The sequence below is a fragment of the Papio anubis genome, chromosome 9 (genome assembly GCF_008728515.1).
Source record: "Papio anubis isolate 15944 chromosome 9, Panubis1.0, whole genome shotgun sequence".
Classification (NCBI taxonomy): Eukaryota; Metazoa; Chordata; class Mammalia; order Primates; family Cercopithecidae; genus Papio; species Papio anubis.
This window is the reverse complement of record NC_044984.1, coordinates 114,614,195-114,631,876: the sequence shown is the minus strand read 5'-3', so window position 1 is coordinate 114,631,876 and position 17,682 is coordinate 114,614,195. Positions and strand designations below refer to the sequence as shown.

The 17,682-nt window shown below is 48.8% G+C and overlaps 1 protein-coding gene and 2 non-coding genes across 4 annotated transcripts in view; 2 read left to right on the top strand and 1 right to left on the bottom strand.

The window, feature by feature from the left end:
• The window catches only part of SIRT4 (sirtuin 4), a 20,480-nt gene extending 14,495 nt beyond the window's left edge, over window positions 1-5,985 (bottom strand). For both annotated transcript variants that reach the window (XM_003907246.5, XM_021923024.2), the window contains exon 1: window positions 5,082-5,985. The gene's annotated coding sequence lies outside the window, so the exon portion shown is untranslated. The remainder of the gene's footprint in view (window positions 1-5,081) is intronic.
• LOC116269103 lies at window positions 4,869-5,009 on the top strand. Its single transcript, XR_004176409.1, has one exon. It is a non-coding gene; the product is annotated as a U4 spliceosomal RNA (small nuclear RNA).
• Window positions 5,892-6,032, top strand: LOC116269102. The gene has a single exon (XR_004176408.1). It is a non-coding gene; the product is annotated as a U4 spliceosomal RNA (small nuclear RNA).
• Window positions 6,033-17,682: the final 11,650 nt, after the last annotated feature.

Genomic DNA, 17,682 nt, shown 5'->3' with positions numbered 1-17,682 from the left:
AAATACAAAAAACTAGCCGGGCGAGGTGGCGGGCGCCTGTAGTCCCAGCTACTCGGGAGGCTGAGGCAGGAGAATGGCGTGAACCCGGAAGGCGGAGCTTGCAGTGAGCTGAGATCCGGCCACTGCACTCCAGCCTGGGCAACAGAGCAAGACTCTGTCTCTAAAAAACAAAACACAAGCCAGGTGCAGTGGCTCAAGCCTGTAATCCCAGCACTTTGGGAGGCCAAGACGGGCGGATCACGAGGTCAGGAGATCGAGACCATCCTGGCTAACACGGTGAAACCCCGTCTCTACTAAAAAAATACAAAAAAATAGCCCGGCGAGGTGGTGGGCGCCTGTAGTCCCAGCTACTCGGGAGGCTGAGGCAGGAGAATGGCGTGAACCCGGGAGGTGGAGCTTGCAGTGAGCTGAGATCCGGCCACTGCACTCCAGCCTGGGCGGCAGAGTGAGACTCCGTCTCAAAAAAAAAAAAAAAAAAATCTAAATTCTTTTCTTTTCTTTTTTTTTTCTACTGATTTTCCCTACCCTAGCAGGTGTTGGGAAAATCAGTATCCAGGCTGTGACTTAAATAAGTAGTTGGCTGCAGTGGCTCATGCCTGTAATCCCACCCTTTGGGGAGGCTGAGGCGGGCGGATCACTTGAGCCCAGGAGTTGGAGACCAGCGTGGACAACATGGTGAAACCCCACATCTACAAAAAATACAGAAAAATTAGCTGGGCATGGTGGTGTGTGCCTGTTGTCCCAGCTACCTAGGAGGCTGTGGTGGGAAGATCGCTTGAGCCCAGGAGGTTTAGGCTGCACTGAGCCGTGATTGTGCCCGTGTGCTCCAACCTAGGCGACTGAGAACATGTCTCAAAAAAAAAAAAAAAAAAGAAAGAAAGAAAGAACCACGCAACATATCAGCATCAAACAGGCCTTTTAAAATGTCATTTTTGTATATAGATGATGAGTACATGAATGTTCACTGAGGAATTCTTTGAACATTTTGTGTTTAAAATTTTTTATAATAAAATGTTGGAGGAAATGTTACTTTCTTGGGGACTACTATTTGCATCTTAACGAGTAAAAAAACCCAAATAAATGTATTTCAGAGCATATAATTCAGTGAGGAAACAAGTTTAGATGTAGGTTTCTTTTTTTTTTGAGATGGAGTCTCGCTCTCTGTTGCCCAGACTAGAGTGCAGTGGCATGATCTCAGCTCACTGCAACCTCTGCCTCCCAGGTTCAAGCGATCCTCCTGCCTCAGCCCCCCTAGTAGCTGGGTTAATTTTGTATTTTGTATTTACAGGGGTGTCGCCATGTTGCCAGGCTGGTCTTGAACTCCTGACCTCAGGTGATCCACCCACCTTGGCCTCCCAAAGTGTTGGGATTACAGGCGTGAGCCACCACATGTAGACCAGATGTAGGTTTCTTTTTTTTTTTTTTTGAGATGGAGTCTTGCTCTGTTGCCCAGGCTGGAGTGCAGTGGCGCGATCTCCGCTCACTGCAAGCTCCGCTGCCTCCAGGTTTCACGCCATTCTCCTGCCTCAGCCTCCCAAGAAGCTGGGACCACAGGTGCCCGCAACCATGCCCCACTAATTTTTTTGTATTTTTTAGTAGAGACGGAGTTTCACCATGTTTGCCAGGATGGTCTCGATCTCCTGACCTTGTGATCCGCCCACCTCGGCCTCCCAAAGTGCTGGGATTACAGGCGTGAGCCACCGCGCCCCGCCCAGATGTAGGTTTCTAACAGCTTTCTACATCCTGAAGGAAAAAAGGCAGTGAGGGTGAAAGTTGCTTCAAATTTTAGATACTGTGAACATTTCTGTGGAAATAAATCCTTATTCTTTCAGCCTCTTTTTGAATTACAGTGTTCAAAGAAAACCCTTTTGAATTAACATATGATGCAGCAATTTTACTTCTAGGTATATGCACCAAAGAATAGAAAACAGGGGCCGGGTGTGGTGGCTCACACCTGTAATCCTAGCACTTTGGGAGTCCAAGGCAGGCAGATCACCTGAGGTCAGGAGTTCGAGACCAGCCTGACCAACATGGAGAAACCCCGTCTCTACTTTAAAAAAAAAAAAATTTATATATATATATATATAAAATTAGCCGAGCATGGTGGCGCATGCCTGTAATCCCAGCTACTCGGGAGGTTGAGGCAGGAGAATCTCTTGAACCCAGGAGGCAGAGGTTGCGGTGAGCTGAGATTGCGCCATTGCAGTCCAGACTGGGTAACAAGAGTGAAACTCAGTCTCAAAAAAAAAAAAAAAGGAAAATAGGAACTTAAGCTGATATTTGCACACCAATAGCAGCATTATTCCCATAGACAAAAGGTGGAAACCAGCAATGTCCATCTAAGAATAAATGGATAGGACAGGCGCAGTAGGCCGGGCGCGGTGGCTCAAGCCTGTAATTCCAGCACTTTGGGAGGCCGAGACGGGCGGATCATAAGGTCAGGAGATCGAGACCATCCTGGCTAACATGGTGAAACCCCGTCTCTACTAAAAATACAAAAAACTAGCCGGGCAAGGTAGCGGGCGCCTGTAGTCCCAGCTACTCGGGAGGCTGAGGCAGGAGAATGGCGTAAACCTGGGAGGTGGAGCTTGCAGTGAGCTGAGATCCGGCCACTGCACCCCAGCCCGGGCGAAAAAGCGAGACTCCGACTAAAAAAAAAAAAAAAAGGACAGGCGCAGTGGCTCAGCACTTTGGGAGGCTGAGGCAGGCGGATCACTTGAGGTCAGGAGCTTGAGACCAGCCTGGCCAACATGGTGAAACCCTGTCTCTACTAAAAATACAAAAATTAGCCAAGCGCGGTGGCGTGCACCTGTAATCTCAGTTACTCAGGAGGCTGAGACAGAATTGCTTGAAACCGGGAGGCGGAGGTTGCAGTGAGCGGAGACTGAGCCACTGCACTCCAGCTTGGGCAACAGAGCCAGACTCTCTCTCAAAAAAAAAAAACTGGATAAACAGTTGGCCTGGGTGGCAGCTCATGCCTATAGTTCCAGCACTTTGGGAGGCCAAGATGGGAGGATCGCTTGAGCCCAGGAGTTTGAGACCAGCCTGAGCAACATGATGAGATCCTGTCTTTACGAAAAATACGCAAATTAGCCAGCTGAAGTGGGAGCAGGATCACTTGAGGCCTGGAAGCAGAGGTTGAAGTGAGCTGAGATTGTGTCACTGCATTTCATCCTGGGCGACAAAGCCAAAAGCTGTCTCAGAAACGAATGAATGGGACCGGCCACGGTGGTTCATGGCTGTAATCCCAGCACTTTGGGAAGCTGAGGTGGGTGGATCACCTGAGGTCAGGAGTTCAAGACCAGCCTGACCAACATGATGAAACCCCCTCTCGGAGGGGTGCGGTGGCTCATGCCTGTAATCCCAGCACTTTGGGAGGCCGAGACAGGCGGATCATGCGGTCAGGAGATGGAGACCATCCTGGCTAACACGGTGAAACCCCGTCTCTACTAAAAATACAAAAAATTAGCCAGGCCTGGTGGCGGGCGCCTGTAGTCCCAGCTACTTGGGAGGCAGAGGCAGGAGAATGGTGTGAACCTGGGAGGCGGAGCTTGCAGTGAGCAGAGATCGTGCCACTGCACTCCAGCCTGGGCAACAGAGCCAGACTCCGTCTCAAAAAAAAGAAAGAAAAAAAGAAAGAAACCCCGTCTCTACCAAAAATACAAAAATTAGCTGGGCGTGGTGTCAGGCACTTGTAATCCCAGCTCCTCGGGAGGCTGAGGCAGGAGAATCGCTTGAACCCAGGAGGCAGAGGTTGATCTCGCCATTGCGCTCCAGCCTGGGCAACAAAAGCAAAACTTCGTCTCAAAAAAAAAAAGAATAAATGGGTGGGTGCGGTGGCTCACACCTGTAATTCCAGCACTTTGGGAGGCCGAGGTGGGCAGATCACCTGAGGTCAGGAGTTTGAGACCAACCTGGCCAACATGGTGAAATCCCGTCTCTACTAAAAATACAGAGTGGTGGCGGGCACCTGTAATCCCAGCTACTTGGGAGACTGAGGCAGGAGAATCCCTTGAATCCGGGAGGCAGAGGTTGCGGTGAGCCGAGATCATGCCACTGCACTCCAGCCTGGGCAACAAGAGCAAAAACTCCATCTCAAAATAAAAAAGGATAAACATCTCATACAATGAAATATGATTCAGCCATAAAATTAATGAATTCCTGATACATACTACAACGTGGATTAACCTTAAAAGTATTATTCTGAATGAAATAAGTCTGACCCCAAAGGGCAAATATTGTATGATTCCATTTATATATATAAAGTACTCACAAACTAATAGAGATAGAAAGTAGAAAAGAGGTTGCCACGGGCTGGAGGAGAAGGGAACAGGAAGCAAAGGTTTAATGGGTACAGAGTCTCAGTTTCCACCCTTGGGCATGGAAGATAAAGTTCTGGATGTAAGTAGTGGTGATGGTTGCACAACAATGTGAATATATTCTATGCCAGTGAATTTACACTTAAAGGTTAAAATGGTAAATTTTATGTATACTTTGGCACAATTTTTTAAAAAGTCTCAAAATAATAATAATAACCGTCTTTGGAGAAGTCAGTTACACTGAATCTGGAGCCAAGTGAACGGAACCCTGACTTAGATCCCTTTTCTCTCAACAGCCCCTAGCAGTCTCTGAATTAAGTCTATTAGCATGTTCCTCCCATAATGCTTTGCTCCATATCCACAGAAACCTAGTTAACTGAAATCAGCAACAATATGCAGAAACCACCTACGTAGCTCAGAAACATCTTCCTAAGATGGCATAATTTTCAAGCAAGCAATAAGTGAAGATTTTTCCATAGGCCCTAAACTCACCTTTGCGAAATAGGAAGCTGGCTTATTGGGAGTGATGACGAGGGGGCGGAACTCGATAGCTTTGCGCAGTGGCAGTATCGTAGCCAATGAGGTTTATCCGAGGCGCGATTATTGCTAATTGAAAACTTTTCCCAATACCCCGCCGTGACGACTTGCAACATAGTCGGCACTGGCAATTTTTGACAGTCTCTACGGAGACTGAATATTGTGGTTTTTAAAACGATAGATGTTTGTGAAAATGGTAAAGCTCAGTGTAAATACGATTCTTACCTGGCAAGTGTTTTTAGTTCCGGGAGGTTGGAGTTGCTGTTGCCATTGTTTTTACTCTTCAAGGTAAATTCAGGGTTCTTGCCAGCTGGATGTTGCTTTCTTTCGCGCTGTTTTTTTGCTTTTGGAACGAAGTCTCACTGCATTGCTCAGCCTGGAGTGCACTGGCGTGATCTCCGCTCGCTGCAACCTCTGCCGCCCGGCTTCAAGCGATTCTCGTGCCTCAGCCTCCCGACTAATAGGATTACAGGCGCCTGCCACCGCACCCCGCTAATTGTTTGTATTTTTAGTAGAGACCCCGTTTCACCATCTTGGCCAGGCTGGTCTTGAACTCCTGACCTCGTGATTCACTCGCCTGGGCCTCCCAGAGTGCTGGGATTACAGGCGTGAGCCGCCGCGCCCAGCCGTGTTCTCCAGATTTTGTAACAGTAACGTCTTAAAATTATTCCCAACTCTCCCACCCTGATGTTTCCGCACCCCCGAGCACAGCTAGTCGTCCCTCTGCGCCCTCCAGCTTACTTTCCCGCTGCTCTCCTCGCTCAAAATTCGAGTCTCAACCGAGTCAGCTCTGTGACGTCACGTTGATTTGCATAAGATTCCCCAGCGTCCCAAGCGAATGTTCTTATTATTTCCAAAATCTGAATGTTTGACACGAGATGTTCCAACAACAAGAAACCTCCCACGCAGATGGGCCTTAAATACGGCTGGTGGAGTGGGAACACGTCGTATCCACGGACACACTGGCAGGTACTCACCCTCAACGTAATGGGAGTCATCATCCGTGGGGGAGTGAGGCGCGAACTTAAAATTTTCAGCTTTGCGCAGTGGCAGTATCGTAGCCAATGAGGTTTATCCGAGGCGCGATTATTGCTAATTGAAAACTTTTCCCAATACCCCGCCATGACGACTTGAAATATAGTCGGCATTGGCAATTTTTGACAGTCTCTACGGAGACTGACTTATTTTACGTTTAAAAAGAAAGTTGATGTTGTGTTGGTTAGTATGTTGTCTGAGATGGTTTATAGGTTTGTATTGTTTTCGTGTTAGTGGTTTTGTGTGGATACTGTGCGTTGTTTTCCAAGATGTATGACACGCAATATTGGAAATTGGGTTCCCAGGCAGTTATCATTGATATTTATCCAAATGCAGCTAGCGAGTGCGCTACTCCACCTCCTTTGTCGCTGAAGGTCACAGATTCCCTTAAAGGGAAGGGGGGAACTCTGAAACCAACACGTTAACACATCCAAAGTCTTCCTTTTTGTTTTTTTGAGACGGAGTTTTCGCTGTTGCCCAGGCTGGAGTGCAGTGGCGCGATCTCGGCTCACTGCAACCTCCACATTCCGGGTTCAAGCGATTCTCTGTCTCAGCCTCCCGAGTAGCTGGGATTACAGGAGCCCACCACCACAACCGACTCGTTTTTGTGTTTTTAGTAGAAACAGGGTCTCGCCTTCTTGGCCAGGCTGGTCTCAAACTCCTGACCTCAGGTGATCAGCCCTCCTCGGCCTCCCAAAGTGCTGGAATTACAGGTGTGAACCACCACACCCGGCCCAAAGTCTTCCTCTTAAAGCGACCAAGAGGGAAAAAGGCACAGAAGACTTGCTCAGGTCCTACTGTGGAGTCCTCGGCAGAGCAGGGGCTGATCAGGTTCTCTTGCCCCTAGTGTGGTACTTGTTCCCACTACACCTTTTTACGAAGACCTGGGCTGTCCATGGACAGAGGTCCTCGGGAGTCACAATCCTGGTCATGGCGGATCCAGCTGGACCTGTTTAGGACACCGCCCATAAAACACTCCTCCAGCCTGTAGCAAAAAGATGTGGCAAAAAGGGTGGCAACAATACCTACGAGGTCAAAGGCGGTGCTGGGAAAAACAGCTCCAGTGGCAAATTAAACTCAGTCCTCAGTTCAAGGACATGGAGGCGAAGGTAGCAGTAAACTGAAATCGCGCCACTGCACTCCAGCCTGGGTGACAGTGAGACTCTGTCTCAAAAAAAAAAAAAAAAAGAAAAAGAAGAAGCCGGGCGCGGTGACTCACACCTGTAATCCCAGCATTTCAGGGGGCCAAGGAGGGCGGATCACGAGGTCAGGAGATCAAGACCATCCTGGCTAACACAGTGAAACCCCGTTTCTACTAAAAATACAAAAAAAATTTAGCCAGGTTTGGTGGCAGGCGCCTGTAGTCCCAGCTACTCGGGAGGCTGAGGCAGGAGAATGGCGTGAACCCGGGAGGCGGAGCTTACAGTGAGCCGAGATCGCGCCACTGCACTCCAGCCTGGGTGACAGAGCGAGACTCCGTCTCAAAACAAACAAACAAACAAAAAATTGGATTATACTCTACATATAGTTCTATTACTTCCTTTTTCTTTCTGCTATACAATACATTGTGGACACATTTTCCATGCCAGCACCTAGTTCCCCTTTTCCCATATAGATGTGACCTACCAAGGTTAACCAATCCCCCATACTGGACATGTGAGTTGTTTCCAGTTTTCCCATAAGCAATGCTATAATGAATACACTTGATGCTACATCATCTTTCCTTACTCTTGGGGTATTTCTGGGGGAAAATCTTTCTTTCTTTCTTTCTTTTTTCTTTAAACAGGGTCTTGCTCTGCTACCCAGGCTGGAGTGCAGTGGTGTGATCTTGGTTCACTGCAGCCTCGACCTCCCAGGCTCAAGCTATTCTCCTGTCTCAGCCTCCCGAGTAGCTGGGATTACAGGCATGTGCCACCACCCCCAGCTAATTTTTGTATTTTTTATAGAGATGGGGTTTCACCATGTTAGCCAGGCTGGTCTTGAACTCCTAGACTCAAGCTTTATTGCCCGCCTTAGCCTCCCAAAGTGCTGGCACTATAGGCATGAGCTACCACGCAGGCCTGGGGAAAATTTCTTTTTTGAGATGGAGTTTCACTCTTGTTGCTCAGGCTGGAGTGCAGTGGTGTGATCTCGGCCCATGGCAACCTCCACCTCCTGGGTTCAAGTGATTCTCTCACCTCAGCCTCCCAGGTTCAAGCAATTCTCCTGCCTCAGCCTCCCCAATAACTGGGATTACAGGCACCTGCCACCACGCCCAGCTAATTTTGTATGTTTAGTAGAGACGGGGTTTCACCATGTTGGTCAGGCTGGTCTCGAACTCCTGGCCTCAGGTAATCTGGGCCTTGGAAAAATTTCTATAGGTAGAATTGCCTCCTCAAAGGCCATGCTCACTTTGCATTTTAAGGGATATGCCCATACTGGCACCCCTAAGATTGTACCAGTGTATTTGCCCAAAAAGCCACATATGAAGACATCTGGAGAAGGTTTGACATACACTTTTTTGTTTGTTTGTTTGTTTGTAGACGGAGTCTTGCTCTGTTGCCCAGGCTAGAGTGTAATGGTGCGATCTCGGCTCACTGCAACCTCCACCTCCTGGGTTCAAGTGATTCTCTCACCTCAGCCTCCCAAATAGCTGGAATTACAGGCATGCGCCACCACGCCCAGCTAATTTTTGTATTTTTAGTAGAGATGGAGTTTTGCCATATTTGCCAGGCTGGTCTCGAACTCCTGACCTTGTGATCCACCTGCCTCGGCCTCCCAAAGTGCTGGGATTACAGGCATGAGCCACCATGCCCGGCCTGATGCATACATTTGTAAGTGTTCTGCAGCTTTCATGGGGCTGTCACAGGTCGTCAGGGAGGGGAAGAAGCGGGAGGGTAAACGTGCGCCCATTCTCCTGAGGTGCTGACTGTACAATCCAGCTTCAACCCGAGGTTTGTCTTCCAGCTGTTTTCCAGGCAGAGAGAATGGAGAAGGGGCTGAGTTGGGTGAGATAAAATGTATCGGAGGGAGGAGAAATCTGGACTCATCCAAAACTTACTTTCTCCCTCTCCACCATATAGGGAATATCCTTGGATACATTAGCCACCCCACCCGCCATGAGGCCAACCCCCACCCGCTGGCTCCAGGGGATGGAAAAGTCCTACTACAAGGGCTATCTCAGCAGGGAAAGGGCCCACAGACCCCTAAACAATCTGCTTAGTGTTCAAGGCACTGCAGAATGTTAGCAAGAATCGCCAGCTTCTAGGATAAAAATATCCCGTGCCCAAGGGGCCCTCAGTGTCTGTCTCAAAACAGAGCTGGCTCTAAGCTCTACAGTTTCTCCATCACTGGGAAATTAACTGAGGCCAACTGATTTTTTTTTTCCCCATGAAACTTTGAAGCCAGACTTGGGTTCAAGACCTTGCTTCGTTATTCTCTACTTGCGTGACCACTCACCTACCCTCACCTACCTTCACTCACCTACCCTCACCTACCCTCTGGTGCCTCAGTGTCCCTGGCTGTAAAAACAAAGAGTCCTGATTCTATCTCAGAGTTCAGCAGTTCTCCACCCTGACTATGTGTGCACGAAAACCACCTGAGGAGCTTTACAAAAATCCCTGTGCCCCGGCTGCATTCCAAACCCATTAAATCAGAATATCTGAGGAATGGGTCAGGGCAAAAAAATGTGTATTACAGCTTCCAATGTTATGTTTCTCCAAGGAAGAGACCCACTACCAGAGAGATTTGGTGAGTTTTTTTTGTTTTTTTTTTAAGACGGAGTCTCGCTCTGCTGTCCAGGCTGGAGTGCAATGGCGTGATCTCAGTTCACTGCAACCTCCGCCTCCCGGGTTCAAGCGATTCTCATGCCTCAGCCTCCCGAGTAGCTGGGACTACAGGTGCCTACCACCACGCCCGGCTAATTTTTTTTGTATTTTTAGTAGAGACGGGGTTTCACCGTGTTAGCCAGGATGGTCTCAGTCTGACCTCATGATCCACCTGCCTCAGCCTCCCAAAGTGCTGGGATTACAAACATGAGCCACTGCGACCGGCCAGAGATTTGGTGAGTATTAAGTGAGATGATATGGGAAGAGTGCTTCCTTTGGTGCCTGTTTCAGAGTTAAGTACTTTAGTGGGGGTGGGGTGGTCATGGGACTGACTAGCTAAGCCTAGGTGGTTGTCAAGGAGGGCTTCCTGAAGAAGGGGGTAGCTAAGCTGTGAACTGAAGGAGGAGAGGCATTAACCAGGTCAAAGAGGGCAGGATGGATTTTAGCAGCAGTAATAGCACTGGCAGGGGCCTGGAGACAGGAATATGTGGCCTTTTTGTTGTGGTGGTGGTGGTGGTGGTTGTTGAGATGCAGTCTCGCTCTGTTGCCCGGGGTGGAGTGCACTGACACAATCTTGGTTCACTGCAACCTCCACCTCCCAGGTTTGGGCGATTCTCTGGCCTCAGCCTCCCGAGTAGCTGAGCTCACAGGTGTTCGTCACCACGCCCAGCTAATTTTTGTATTTTTAGTAAAGACAGGGTTCCACCATGTTGACCAGGCTGGTCTCGGACTCCTGACCTCAGGTGATCCGCCTGCCTCAGCCTCCCAAAGTGCTGGGATTACAGGCATGAACCACTGTGCCCAGCCTTTTTTTCTTTGTCTTTCTTTTTTGAGTTGGAGTTTCAGTCTGTCACCCAGGCTGGAGTCCAATGGCACCATCTCGGCTCACTGCAAGCTCCGCCTCCCAGGTTCAAGCAATTCTCCTGCCTCAGCTTCCCAAGTAGCTGGGATTACAGGTGTGGGCTACCACGCCCAACTGATTTTGTAGTTTAGGATAGATGGAGTTTCACCATGTTGGCCAGGCTGGTTTCAAACTCCTGACCTCAAGTGATCCACCCACCTCAACATCCCAAAGTGCTGGAATTAGAGGCATGAGCCACCATGCCTGGTGTCTTGTTTGTTTGTTTGTTTTTGTCTCTTTTTTTTTTTTTTTTTTTTTTTTTGAGATAGAGTCTCTCTCTGTTGTCCAGGCTGGAGTACAGTGGCGTAATCGCGACTCACTGCAGCCTCCACCTCCCGGGTTCAAGTGATTCCCGTGCCTTAGCTTCCCAAATACCTGAGGAGACTACAGGCATGCATCACCATGCCCAGCTAATTTTTGTATTTTTTTTTTTTGAGACAGAGTTTCACTCTTGTTGCCCAGGCTGGGGTGGAATGGCACGATCTCAGCTCACCACAACCTCTGCCTCCCAGGTTCAAGCGATTCTCTTGCCTCAGCCTCCTGAGTAGCTGGGCTTACAGGCATGCGCCACCACACCCAGCTAATTTTGTATTTTTAGTAGAGACGGGGTTTCTCCATGTTCAGACTGGTCTCGAACTCCTGACCTCAGGTGATCCACCTGCCTTTGCCTCCCAAAGTGCTGGGATTACAGGCGGGAGCCACCATACCTGGCCATCATGGCCAATTTTTTAATTTTTTAATTTTTATTTTTTTGATGGAGTCTTGATCTGTCTCCCAGGCTGGAGTACAGTGGCACGATCTCGGCTTACTGCAACCTCTGCCTCCTGGGTTCAAGTGATTCTCCTGCCTCAGCCTCCTGAGTAGCTAGGATTATAGGCATGCGCCACCACGCCCAGCTAATTTTTGTATTTTTAGTAGAGATGGGGTTTTGCCATGTTGACCAGGCTGGTCTCAAACTCTTGACCTCAAGTGGTCCACCCGCCTCGGCCTCCCCAGTGTGCTAGGACTACAGGCATGAGCCATCACGCCCAGCCCAACAAGGCTTATAGAACAACCTGAAAATCATTCCCAGTGAGTGGAGCTGAGAAGGGAGGAAGTACAGAGTTGGTGAGGAGGCACATACTGGGTCCTCTAATGAGATCATGAAAAGCCACTGGGCTTTATTCTGGTGTCATGACGGTTTTATGCAGGACAGTAACCCAGACTGTGTCCTTCTCCCAAATTCAGAGGCAGCCAGAGCCTTCCCAAGGCACTGTGTCCAAGTCAGCTGGGAATCCTGGACTCGCCCAAAGGCTGTGGCACAACCCCGACACTTCCCTTCATGGGTCAGACAGTTTTGGGTTTGAATCCTGACTCTTCCACTTTGTAGCTGTAGCTGGGGGCAGGTGACTTTACTGAATAAGCCTCAGTTTCCTGGCCTGTAAATTAGACATAAAACACCCATTAGGTTTTAAAGACTTAACATGACACCTTACACATGTTAAACAATGTGTTCTCAATAATAATAATAATAATATGTATCTATTTTTGAGATGGAGTCTCGCTCTGTCGCCCAGGCTGGAGTGCAGTGGCACAATCTCGGCTCACTGCAAGCTCCGCCTCCCGGGTTCACGCCATTCTCCTGCCTCAGCCTCCCGAGCAGCTGGGACTACAGGAGCCCGCCACCTCGCCCGGCTAGTTTTTTTTTTTTTGTATTTTTGAGTAGAGACGGGGTTTAACTGGGTTAGCCAGGATGGTCTCAATCTCCTGACCTCGTGATCTGCCCGTCTCGGCCTCCCAAAGTGCTGGGATTACAGGCTTGAGCCACCGCGCCCGGCCATTTTTTGTATTTTTAGTAGAGACGGGGTTTCACTGTGTTAGCCAGGATGGTCTTGATCTCCTGACCTCATGGTCCTCCTGCCTCAGCCTCCCAAAGTGCTGGGATTATAGGCGTGAGCCACCGTGCCTGGCAATAACAATAATTATTATTATTAATTTACAGCAACTCGATTCAGCACTTGGGTGGCTGGATAAATTCCCAAACCTGTCCTTTCCCTCTTAGCCCTAAAGTCTCACCTCTGTTCTTCCATGATGCTAATAGCTACAATTTCTCTGCCCCTTTCATGCATTTTTGTTTTTGTTGTTAAATCCACATAACAGCCATGGAAGGCATATACATGTTTTATTATCCAGATTTTCAAATAAGTCAACTGAGGCTCAGAGTGGTCAAGTCAGTTGGCCTCAAACCACACAACTACTAAGTATTAGACCTGTAGAACCTCACTCCTATTTTGCTGATGAGAAAAGCTGAGAAAAGCGGGGCTCAGAAAGGTGAAAGGTGAGGTATCATGCCTAAGACTACACAGTTGGCAAACAGAACTGGGATTTTTTTTTTTTTTTTTTAAGATGGGGTCTCACTCTGTCACTCAGGCTGGAGTGCAGTGGTGGAATCTCAGCTGATGGGACCTCCGCCTCCTGAGCTCAAGCGATCCTCCCACCTCAACCTCCCGAGTAGCTGGGACCACAGGCACCCACCACCACGCCAGGCTAATTTTTTGTATTTTCGGTAAAGACAGGGTTTCGCCATGTTGCCCAGGCTGGTCTCGAACTGCTAAGCTCAAGTGATCCACCCGCCTTGGCCTGGGGAGTACTGGGATTATAGGCGTGAGCCACCACGCCCCGCCAGAACTGTTACTGAAACCCTTGCCTGTTTTGGGTTTCCTGGACACCAGGGGTCTCTCCCAGAGGGCCAAAGTGTCTGGTAGGACCCACTCTCTGAGCCATGAGGCTCCTCCTTGAGATAAGCCGGGGGAGGCTGGAAACTACCCCTATTCTGGGGCCCTCAGCATACCTTTCCAAATACCAACCCCTCCTTCCAGAATGCTCTTCCCACAGCCTCCCTTTCGCAAAAAAATCAGTCCAGGGTTAGCTCTTTTCCAGGAAACATTTTTAAGTCTCAGTTGAATCATGCTTGAGCGGTTGAGGCCCCTCTTGTTAGTGTCTGTATTGCCTTTCTTTTCTTTTCTTTCTTTCTTTTTTTTGAGATGGAGTCTCACTCTGTCGCCTAGGTTGGAGTGCAGTGGCGCGATCTCAGCTCACTGCAATCTTCGCCTTCTGGGTACAAGTGATTCTCCTGCCTCAGCCTCCTGGGTGGCTGGGACTACAGGCACGTGCTACCATGCCCGGCTAATTTTTTGTATTTTTAGTAGAGACAGGTTTCACTGTATTAGCCATGATGGTCTCGATCTCCTGACCTCGAGATCGAGGTCAGCCTCCCAAAGTGCTGGGATTACAGGCATGAGCCACCGCTCACGGCCCGGCTTTCTCTCTTTCTATTTCTCTTTCCCCCTTCCCCCCTCCCTCCCTCCCTCCCTTCCTTCCTTCCCTCCTTTTCCCTCCTCCCTCCCTTTCTCTCTTTCTCTCTTTCTCTCTTTCTTTCTTTTTTGAAACAAGGACTGGCTCTGTCACCCAGGCTGGAGTGTAATGGTGTGATCATGGCTCACTGCAGCCTCCAACTCCTGGGCTCAAGCAATCTTCCTTCCTCAACATCCGGAGTACCTAGGACTACAAGTTGGCAGCTCTACAACTGGATAATTTTTTAAGGTTTTGTGGAGATGGGCTGTTTTCCTGAACTCAAGCAATCCTCCCACCTGGCTTCCCTAAGTGCTGAGCTTATAGGCACCAGCCACCACACCCGGCCAGTAGTGACATTGTTTTAAATGTACTTTTTAAAAATTTTTTATTTTATTTTATTTTATTTATTTTATTTTATTTTATTTTTTTGAAACAGAGTCTCCCTCTTGTCGCCCAGGCTGGACTGCAGTGGTGCGATCTCGGCTCACTACAACCTCCCACTCCTGGATTCAAGCAATTCTCCTGCCTCAGCCTCCCCGGTAGCTGGGATTACAGGCATGTACCACCATGCCGGGCTAATTTTTGTATTCTTAGTAGAGACGGGGTTTCACCATGTTGGCCAGGCTGGTCTAGAACTCTTGACCTCGTGATCCGCCTGCCTCGGCCTCCCAGAATGCTGGGATTACAGGTGTGGGCCACTGTGCGTGGCCTATTTTTTAAAAATATTAATTTGTTTTAGCAATAGATTAAGTTACATACGTAGGCCAAACTCAGTGGCTCACACCTATAATCCCAGCACTTTGGGAGGCCGAGGCGGGCAGATTACCTGAGGTCAGGAGTTTGAGACCAACCTGGCCAACATGGTGAGACCCCATCTCTACTAAAAATACAAAAAAATTAGCTGGGAACAGTGGCGCGCATCTGTAATCCCAGCTACTCAGGAGGTTGAAGCAGGAGAATCGCTTGAACCCAGCAGGCGGAGGTTGCAGTGAGCCGAGATGGTGCCATTGGACTCCAGCCTGGAGATAGAGCAAGACTCCGCCCCTTAAAAAAAAAATCAAACTATGCGAAAGAGTACTTAGTGAAATCTCCTTTCTACTCTTGATTCCCAGCCACCCCATTCCTCCAGCCCCACCCCTAGCCAGATAACATTGGTAGTGTGCATTCTCCCAGAGTTGTTCCAACTTGTTTTTTTTTTTTTTTTTTTTTTTTGAGACACGGCCTCACTCTGTCTTCCAGTCTGGAGTATAGTGGCACACTGCATCCTCCACCTCCTGGACTCAAGTGATCCTCCTACCTCCATCTCCCGAGCAGCTGGGACTACAGGCACCCAACATCATGCCTGACTAACTTTTTTGTAATTTTTTTAGAGATGAGTTTTCACCATGTTGCCCAGGTTGGTCTGGAACTCCTGGGCTCAAGCAATCCACCTGTCTTGACCTCCCAAAGTGTTGGGATTACAGGCGTGAGCCACTGCACCCAGCCTTGTATAAGTATCTTTTTTTTTTTTGAGATGGAGTTTCACTCTTATTTCCCAGGCTAGAGTGCAATTGCTTGATCTCTGCTCAATGCAACCTCCCCCTCTGGGTTCAAGCCATTCTCCTGCCTCAGCCTCGCGAGTAGCTGGGACTACAGGTGTGCGCCACCACACTCAGCTAATTTTTGTTTTTGTTTTTTTTTTTTTTGAGACGGAGTCTCGCTCTGTGGCCCAGGCGGGAGTGCAGTGGCCGATCTCAGCTCACTGCAAGCTCCGCCTCCCAAGTTCACACCGTTCTCCTGCCTCAGCCTCCCGAGTAGCTGGGACTACAGGTGCCCGCCACCTCGCCCGACTAGTTTTTTGTATTTTTTAGTAGAGACGGGGTTTCATGGTTTCACTGTGTTAACCAGGATAGTCTCAATCTCCTGACCTCATGATCCACCCGTTTCGGCCTCCCAAAGTGCTGGGATTACAGGCTTGAGCCACCGCGCCTGGCCCCCTAATTTTTGTATTTTTAGTAGAGATGGGGTTTCACCAAGTTGGCCAGGCTGGTCTTGACCTCCTGACCTCGTGATCTGCCTGCCTCGGCCTCCCAAAGTGCTGGGATTACAGACGTGAGCCACCACGCCTGGCCTGTATAAGTATCTTATAAACATACTGTATCCCACTTTTTCCCACAAATGATACACACGTTACCTACATTTTTCAATGTTATTTTTTCAGATCTTGGAGGCTGTTTCATATTAGTACATTTGAGCTTCCTGGGATCTTTTCTGTGGCTAATTTTCCATTGTAGGACTGTATGTGATTTAATTAACCAGCCCCCTATTGATGGATATTTGAGTTGTTTCCAGTCTCTTGCTCTTAAAAACAGCACTGCGGCTGGGCGCAGTGGCTCAGGCCTGTCATCTCAACACTGTGGGAGGCCGAGGCAGGCGGATCACAAGCTCAGGAGTTCGAGACCACCCTGGCCAACTTGGTGAAACCCCCATCTCTACTAAAAATACAAAAATTAACCGGGCGTGGTGGCTCACACCTGTAATCCCAGCTACTTGGGAGGCTGAGGCAGGAGAATTGCTTGAATCTAGGAGGCAGAGGTTGCAGTGAGCTGAGATTGCGCCATCACACTCCAGCTCTGGGCGACAGAGCAAGACTCCATCTTGCGGGGGGAAAAAAAAACAACACTGCAGTTAAGACCCCTGTACTGTCTGGGGTGTCAGTCCTGGGAAGATCTGTGAATGGCCTGAGAAAGAGGAGAGAGGTTTGGGCTGGGGGCCAGGATATTGGGGTTTTCATCCTGATGCTACAACTAATTATGCAGCCCGTTTCACTCATCTCCTGGTATCTCCATGTCGCCAGCCTTTCATTCATTCAAAAATAGTTACTCAAACCTACCATTCGAGATGCTGGTGAACAAGCAGCAAACAAGACAGACATAGTCCTTGTTCTCATAGCCCTGACATTTTAATGGGGGAGGCAGAGACAAATAATAAACAATTACACACATAAACGCAGAACATAATGGCAGAAGGTGAACATCAACAAATACCAGGTAAGGAGATCTGATTTGGTGGAGTACGGGGAGACTTTAGATAACATGTTCAGGACCCACAGAGGTGGCATGTGAACAGCTATGCGACATCTGAGACCAGCTATGCCAAGATCCCAAAGTGCTGGGATTACAGGCATGAGTCACTGCACCTGGCCCAATAAAGTTGATTTTTTTTAACAAAACATAACATTGCCGGGTGCTCACGCCTGTAATCCCAGCACTTTGGAAGGCCGAGGGGATGGATCTCCAGAGGTCAGGAGTTCGAGACCAGACTGGCCAACACGGTGAGACACAGTGTCTACTAAGAATACAAAAAACGACCCAGGCGTGGGGCGTTGATGGTAGTCCCAGCTACCCGGTAGGCTGAGGCAGGAGAATCACTTGAACCTGGGAGGTGGAGATTGCAGTGAGCCAAGATCGCACCACTGCACTCCAGCCTGGATGACAGAGTGAGACTCTGTCTCTAAATAAATAAATAAATAAATAAAATAATAAAATAAAAAAAGATAACATTAGGCTGGGTGCCATGGCTCACACCTGTAATCTCAGCACTTTGGGAGGCCAAGGTAGGTGGATCACCCAAGGTCAGGAGTTCAAGACCAGCCTGGCCAACATGGCAAAACCCTATCTCTACTAAAAATTTAAAAAAAAAATTAGCCTAGCGTGGTAGCACGTGCCTCTAGTCCCAGCTACTTGGGAGGCTGAGGCAGGAGAATGGTGTG